The following is a 9,055-nucleotide window of genomic DNA, read 5'->3' as shown; positions in this document are numbered from 1 at the left end:
AGCATAACTCTCTGGGGGCTTGGCTCAAAAGTTGCAGCAGCAGATCGACGCGGACGCGACAGGTGCGCGTCCGCGTGCACTTCCCTGTTCTCATGATCGGCGCGCACGCACGTAGTGCGCGTCAGCGTAGATTGTGTTGGGATCAGGGCATAGTGTTTGCCCAAGAGAGGCCCAACTCTCGGGGATGCGGGTGATGATGCATCCACTCAGGGACGCGTGCGCGTACATTGCGCGCGCGCATCCACCCCTTTTTTTTTCAGAAAAATTATGCTCAGATGCTCCCCATACTGCTCACAACTCTTTATTCAATCAACCATCATACAATTCACAAAAATGCAATTTGATATTATTCATCTACTACTAAACACAACATACATGTGACTAAGCTAACAATTAAGTTGTACCAACAAGTTTATATGACACATCTACCTACAATGGCAACTCAAATCACTTATTAAGCAAAAATAAAAGGGAATGGAAAGAGTTTACCATGCTGGGGTGTCTCCCACCTAGCACTTTTATTTTTAAGTCCTTAAGTTGGACATGTTGAGGCGCTTATTGTCATGGTGGCTTATGTTTGTACTCATCCTTGAATCTCCAAGAATCTTTGCATCTCAATTGGTTGACAGAATTTCCAACCATTTTCATCAAGCTTGGGCAAAGTTCTACCCAAGATATGAGTCCCCATAGTTGGTCTTCACATAGCGAACCGGGATCCCATATCTTATCTTCACACCCATCCGTTAGTTGAGTTTCATGATTTTTTCGTACGGGTGGTTGACATAAAGGCGGTTGACACATAGAATTCTCTTTAGTCCACCAATTTCTCCTTCTAGACAAAGTAGTTCTTGTCCCATCATAATCCCTATACCTTAAATCTTTGACTTTAGTGAGCTTTATACCAAATTTCCAACCACTACACAATTCTCTTTTCCCTTTAAGTCCATAAAGAGCTCTAAGTTGTCCATCCGTTTCAATCAAACCATATTCAAGTGAGAAAGTGAGGCTTGAAGATGAAAGTTTCACCCACTTGAATGTTGTGTTGGATGGTGACTTGGGAAGGGAGACCTCCCCACACTTAGACAATGTAAGGTCTACTTCGTTAGGCTCTTCTTTGGTTGTTTCCACCTCTTCACAAGCTTCTTCAATTTCAACCTTTTCCCCTTTTTCACTTGGCTTGGTGTTGTCTTCAAGAACTTTGATTTCTTGCCTAATGGGAGGTGATTCAAATTTCGATAGGAATTCATTGATGAATGAATCCATCTCTTGATCAACCTCTTCATATTCTTCAATTTCAATATACACCATGCCGTTTTCGTTTTCCTTGGGAGGTTGTGCACACTCTTTTATAATTTCAACTTCATGCCCAATGGGAGAGGATTTCATTGTAGAGAGAAATTCATCCATGATCGAATCCATTTCTTGATAAGCCTCTTCCAAGTCTCCAACGATGATATGCTTTGGAGGTTGCGCACCCTCCTCAACATCAATATCAAGCTTCTTGGAAGAGTTCTCCATGATGCTACATTCCCATGGACTTTCAACATCTCTTAAATCTTCAACCACTTCTTCCTTTTCTAAAAATAATTATAGCTTTCTCTAGTTGCTCCAATACAAAATGGCATCTCTCATCCCCCACCGGAGTTTCCAATTTCCCCTTCATGCTTTGCTCTTCTTTTGCGGTTCCACATGTGGCTATGGAAACACCTTGAGTATTCAAACATTGGTGGGCTAAAGTGTGCATCACCTTGGTCAAATTGGTCACAAACTCAAGTGTATCCCGCTTCATGGCTTCTTGTCCTTGAAGTAACAAAGTGAGAGGATCGTCTATTGGGGTTTGGGGTGAATAGGAAGGTTCATTATTTTGGAGAGGTCATAAAAGGAGTCACCATAACCATTGAATTGACATGCATTAGGATGAGAATTATACCTATAAGTGTCCGGAAGTTGATGCCAATAGGAGTGATCAATTCCTTGAGGCTCCTCCCATCTTGGAGTGTTCCATCCTTGGTACATGTTAGCATTGAAGTCCACATTTCCTACAACACAATTAGAACCAAACTCAAAGCCAAAGTGAGAATTCATAGTGAGAGAATAAAATAAAACTAACAAAAATTAAGAAACAAACAAAAGATAAACCTATTCACAATATTCACATATGTACAATAACCAATAACACAACACCATTGTAAATCCCCGGCAACGGCGCCATTTTGATGATTGGATTTTTGACGGTTTAGAATTTCACTAATGAAATCTCGTTGTAAAGTATAGTCTCTAAACCAAGCAATAATCCTTTCATACAAAAGATTGTTTGTTACAAGTAACAAACCCCTAAAATCTATAAACCGAAGTATTTAAACCTCGGGTCGTTCTCCCTAGGAATTACAATAAAGTGCCTTGTTATTGGTTAGAAATGTGTTTTGGGGTTTTTTGGATAAGAAGCATGAAAAGTAAATGGCAATGAAAATAAACTAATAACTATAAAAGGCTCTTGGCAAGGTATGAAAATTAGAAGTCCTATCCTAGTTATCCTTCTCAATTTGATGAGAATTGTTCATTGCTACCACTTAGTTAACTCTTACTAAATAAAGGAAAGTTAAGTGGATGAATTGACTTGAGCCACAAGTCCTAGCCAACTCCTAAAGGAAAGACTAGCTTTAGAGGCATTCAAATCAATTAGCAACTTCTAATTATCAATCAACAAAGGAATTAGATAACTCAAGAGTCACTAATTACTCTACCTAGGTCAAGAGGAACAAAACCTACCCTAAAATCCAACCAAGCATTTTATCAAACACTTGGAAGGCATATAAGAGAAGCATAGTAAATTAATAACAAGAATAAAATCTAACAACAATTATTGCAAAGAATTAACAACAACAATCAAGGAAATCACAATTATCATGAATTACCTCAAATTGCATTATTGAAAGAAAACAAAGGAACAACAATCTATCCAAAACAAAATGAAGAATTACAATTATTAAAGCACATAAATAGAAAGAGGAGGAGGAGAAGATTAATAATTGGTAAAGGAAAAGTGAATCAAAGCATGAATTAAAGCTAGATCTAAGAAGAGAGATTCACCTAAACTTAATCCTAATTCTAGAGAGAAGTGAGAGCTTCTCTCTATAAAACTAACTCTAAAACTAATCCTAATTAGGCTCTATGATTCCAAGATATCCTCCCCTTCAATCCTTGATCCTTTTATTCCTTTCTATCAGCAATTGGCGCCAAAATGGGTTCAGAAACCCTTCCAAATCGCCAGGCACGTGTTGCTTTAATGAAGTCATGTGCGGTCATCGACGTGTGTGCGCACGGTACGCGTGCGCGTCCCTGGCCGATTTTGCAATGTGCGCACAGGCGCCTTGTGCGCGTGCGCGTGCTTGGCCTAGATCAATTCTTTGTCTTTTGTGCTTCTCTCCACTTGCATGCTTCCTTCCTTGCTCTTTTGATCCATGTCTAGCCTATTTCAACCTGAGATTACTAGCAAACATATCAAGGCATCTTATGGAATCAAAGAGAAATTAGAATTCATCAAAACAAGGCTTAAAAGGCATGTTTTCACACTTAAGCGCAAATACGGGAGAGATTACAAAACCATGCTAATTCATAGGTTAAATGCGAGAAAAGGTCATCAAAATACTCTAAATTCAATACAAGATAAACCGTCAAATTGGGGTTTATCAGAATGTCGCCATCAATTCTAGCTTATACCACGAAGACTCTGATCTCACGGAATAGAAGGCTCAACCATGCGTCGTGCATCAGGAATCCAAGAGATACACACTCTAGCTTTCGCTTGTAGAATAGAAGTGGTTGTCAGGCACGCATTCATAAGGATGTATGATGATGAGTATCACGGATCATCACATCTATCAAGTTGAAGTACGAATGGTATCTTAGAACAAGAATAAATCGAATTGAATAGAAAATAGTAGTAATTGCATTAAAACTTGAGGTACAGCAGAGCTCCACACCCTTAATCTATGGTGTGTAGAAACTCCACCGTTGAAAATACATAAGTGAAGGTCCAGGCATGGCCAAATGGCCAGCCCCCAAAATGTGATATGAATTTGAAAATAGGGAGAAGGACCGATGGTCAAAAGACGTCTAATACAATAGTAAAATGTCCTATTTATACTAGACTAGCTACAAAGGTTTACAGAAGTAAGTAATTGATGCAAAAATACACTTCCGGGGCCCACTTGGTGTGTGCTTGGGCTGAGCTTGAACTTTACACGTGCAGAGGCTTCTTTTGGAGTTGAACGCCAAGTTGTAACGTGTTTTTGGCGTTCAACTCTGGTTCGTGACGTGTTTCTGGCGTTTGACTCCAGAATGCAACAGGGAACTGGCGTTGAGCGCCAGTTTACGTCATCTAATCTCGAATAAAGTATGAACTATTATACATTGCTGGAAAGCTCTAAATGTCTACTTTCCAACGCCATTAAGATCGCGCCATTTAGAGTTCTGTAGCTCTAGAAAATCCATTTCGTGTGCAGGGAGGTTAGAATCCAACAGCATCAGCAGTCCTTTGTCAGCCTTTTATCAGAGTTTTGCTCAGGTCCCTCAATTTCAACCAGAAATTACCTGAAATCACAGAAAAACACACAAACTCATAGTAAAGTCCAGAAATGTGAATTTAGCATAAAACAAATGAAAACATCCCTAAAAGTAACTATATCCTATTAAAAACTACCTAAAAACAATGCCAAAAAGCGTATAAATTATCCGCTCATCACAACACCAAACTTAAATTGTTGCTTGTCCCCAAGAAACTGAAAATCAAATAGGATAAAAAGAAGAGAATATACTATAAATCCCAAAATATCAATGAATATTAATTCTAATTAGATGAGCGGGACTTGTAGCTTTTTGCTTCTGAACAGTTTTGGCATCTCACTTTTTCCTTTGAAGTTTAGAATGATTGGCATCTATAGGAACTTAGAATTTCAGATAGTGTTATTGATTCTCCTAGTTAAGTATGTTGATTCTTGAACACAACTACTTTTATGAGTCTTGGTCGTGGCCCTAAGCATTTTGTTTTCCAGTATTACCACCGGATACATAAATGCCACAGACACATAGCTAGGTGAATCTTTTCAGATTGTGACTCAGCTTTGCTAAAGTCCCCAGTTAGAGGTGTCCAGAGCTCTTAAGCACACTTTTTTTGCTTTGGATCACGACTTTAACCACTCAGTCTCAAGCTTTTCACTTGGACCTGCATGCCACAAGCACATGGTTAGTGACAGCTTGATTTAACCGCTTAGGCCTGGATTTTATTTCCTTGGGCCCTCCTATCCATTGATGCTTAAAGCCTTAGACCCTTTTTACCCTTGCCTTTTGGTTTTAAGGGCTATTGGCTTTTTCTGCTTGCTTTTTCTTTTTCTTTCTAAATTTTTTTCGCCATTTTTTTTAGCCAGCTTTTGCTTTTTCACTACTTTTTCTTGCTTCAAGAATCAATTTTCATGATTTTTCAGATTGTCAATAACATTCTCTTTGTTCATCATTCTTTCAAGAGCCAAGAATTTTAACATTCATAAACAACAAGATCAAAATTATGCACTGTTCAAGCATTCATTCAAAAAACAAAAAGTATTGTCACCACATCAATATAATTAAACTAAATTCAAGGATAATTTCGAAATTCATGTACTTCTTGTTCTTTTGAATTAGAAACATTTTTCATTTAAGAGAGGTGAAGGATTTATGGAATTATTCATAGCCTTAAGACATAGTTACTACATACTAATGATCATGAAGTAGAGACACAAAACATAAACAAACATATAGCATAAATTCGAAAAAACAGAACGAAAATAAGAACAAGGAATGAGTCCACCTTAGTGATGGTGGCACTTTCTTCTTGAAGAACCAATGATGTCCTTGAGTTCTTCTATGTCTCTTCCTTGTCTTTGTTGCTCCTCCCTCATTGCTCTTTGATCTTCTCTAATTTCATGGAGAATGATGGAGTGCTCTTGATGTTCCACCCTTAATTGATCCATATTGTAACTCAAATCTTCTAGAGAAGTGTTGAGTTTTTTCCAATAGTTGTTGGGAGGAAAGTGCATCCCTTGAGGCATCTCCGGGATTTCTTGGTGATGAGCTTCCTCATGTGTCTCTTAGGTTCTATGAGTGGGCTTTCTTGTTTGCTCCATCCTTTTCTTAGTGATGGGCTTGTCCTCCTCAATGGGGATGTCTCCTTCTATGATGACTCTAGCTGAGTAACATAGATGGCAAATAAGATGAGGAAAAGCTAGCCTTGCCAAGGTAGAGGGCTTTTCAGCTATTTTGTAGAATTCAAGGGAGATGACTTCATGAACTTCTACTTCCTCTCCAATCATGATGCTATGAATCATGATGGCCCGATCCACTGTAACTTTAGATCGGTTGCTAGTGGGGATGATGGAGCGTTGGATGAACTCTAACCATCCTCTAGCCACAGGCTTGAGGTCCAGTCTTCTTAATTGAACTGGCTTGCCTTTGGAGTCTCTTTTCCATTGAGCTCCTTAAACACATATGTCCATAAGGACTTGGTCCAACCTCTGATCAAAGTTGACCCTTCTTGTGTAGGGGTGTGCATCTCCTTGCATCATGGGCAAGTTGAATGCCAACCTCACATTTTCCGGACTAAAATCTAAGTATTTACCCCGAACCATTGTAAGATAGTTCTTTGGATTCGGGTTCATACTTTGATCATGGTTCCTAGTGATCCATGCATTGGCATAGAACTCTTGAACCATTAAGATTCCGACTTGTTGAATGGGGTTGGTCAGAACTTCCTAACTTCTTCTTTGGATCTCATGTTGAATCTCCGGAAACTCATTTTTCTTGAGCTTGAAAGGGACCTCAGGGATCACCTTCTTCTTGGCCACAACATCATAGAAGTGGTCTTGATGGGCTTTGGAGATGAATCTCTCCATCTCCCATGACTTGGAGGTGGAAGCTTTTGTCTTCCCTTTCCCTTTTTTAGAGGCTTCTCCGATCTTAGTTGAAGAAAAAAAAGATATGGAGGAGAGGGAGAAAAGGTTATGTTTTGGCCAAGGAGGAGAAGAGAGGGTTGTGTTGTGTGAAAATGAAGAAAAATAGAGGGGTATTTATAGTGGAGGGAGAGGGGTTAAGTTTCGGCCATATTGGGTGGGAAAAGGGATTTTAAATTATGAAGGTAGGTGGGGTTTATGGGGAAGGGTGGATGGATGTGAGTGGTGAAGGTGGGTAATTGGGAAGAGAGATTGAGGTGATTGGTGAAGGGTTTTTGGGGAAGAGTGTTTATGGGGAAGAGAGGATGAATGTGAAGAAGATGAGAGAGGGTGAGTTGAGGTAGGTGGGGATCCTGTGGGGTCCACAGATCCTGAGGTGTCAAGGATTTAAATCCTTGCACCAATTAGGCATGTAAAATGCCTTTGCATATAATTCTGGCGTTTAAACGCCGAAGTGATGCTTATGTTGGGCGTTCAACGCCCAACTACAGCATGTTTCTGGCGTTGAACACCAGTTCCATGCTTGTTTCTGGCATTCAGCGCCAGCTCTCCTCAGGGTATATTCCCTGCGTTCAAATGCCAGGATGCTGCTTGTTTCTGGCGTTCAACGCCAGATCCATGCTCTATTCTGGCGTTGAACGCCAGCCAGATGCTCCTTACTAGCGTTTGAACGCCAGTAAGTCTTTCCTCCAAGGTGTGATTTTTCTTCTGCTATTTTTGATTCTGTTTTTAATTTTAATATTTATTTTGTGACTCCAGATGATCATGAACCTAATAAAACATAAAAGAATAATAAAAGAAAAATAAAATTAGATAAATAAAAATTGGGTTGCCTCCCAATAAGCGCTTCTTTAATGTCAATAGCTTGACAGTGGGCTCTCATGGAGCCTCACAGGTGATCAGGTCAATGTTGTAGACTCCCAACACCAAACTTAGAGTTTGGATGTGGGGATTCAACACCAAAATTAGAATTTGGTTGTGGCCTCCCAACACCAAACTTAGAGTTTGATTGTGTGGGCTCTGTTTGACTCTGTACTGAGAGAAGCTTTTCATACTTCCTCTCCATTGTTACAGAATAACACCCTTGGGTCTTAAACACAAGGTATTCCCCATTTAATTGAATGACTAATTCTCCTCTGTTAACATCTATCACAGCTCCTGCTGTGGCTAGGAAAGGTCTTCTAAGGATCATGCATTCATCCTCCTCCTTCCTAGTGTCTAAGATTATGAAATCAGCAGGGATGTAAAGGCCTTCAACCTTTACCAACATGTCCTCTACCAATCCATAAGCTTGTCTTACTGACTTGTCTGCCATTTGCAATGAAAATATGGCAGGTTGTACCTCAATGATCCCCAGCTTCTCTATTACAGAGAGTGGCATAAGATTTATGCCTGACCCCAGGTCACACAGAGCTTTTTCAAAGATCATGGTGCCTATGGTGCAGGGTATTACGAATTTACCAGGATCTTGTTTCTTTTGATGTAAAGTTTGCTGAACCCATGTATCTAGTTCACCAATAAGCAAAGGAGGTTCATCTTCCCAAGTCACATTACCAAACAACTTGGCATTCAGCTTCATGATAGCTCCTAGATATTGAGCAACTTGCTCTCCAGTCACATCTTCATCCTCTTCAGAGGAAGAATAGTCTCCAGAGCTCATGAATGGCAGAAGGAGGTTTAATGGAATCTCTATGGTCTCTATATGAGCCTCAGCTTCCTTTAGGTCCTCAATAGGGGACTCCTTCTTGCCTGAGAGACGTCCCATGAGGTCTTCCTCATTGGGATTCACGTCTTCTCCTTCCTCCCTACATTCGGCCATATTGACTATATCAATGGCCTTGCACTCTCTCTTTGGATTCTCTTCTGTATTGCTTGGGAGAGTACTAGGAGGAGTTTCAGTGATTTTCTTACTCAGCTGGCCCACTTGTGCCTCCAGATTTATGATGGAGGATCTTGTTTCATTCATGAAACTGAAAGTGGCCTTTGACAGATCAGAGACTATATTGGCTAAATTAGAAGTGTTTTGTTCAGAATTCTCTGTCTGTTGCTGAGAAGATGATGGATAAGGCTTG

Source organism: Arachis duranensis, chromosome 9 (genome assembly GCF_000817695.3).
Source record: "Arachis duranensis cultivar V14167 chromosome 9, aradu.V14167.gnm2.J7QH, whole genome shotgun sequence".
Lineage (NCBI taxonomy): Eukaryota > Viridiplantae > Streptophyta > Magnoliopsida > Fabales > Fabaceae > Arachis > Arachis duranensis.
This window is presented reverse-complemented; position numbering follows the sequence as displayed.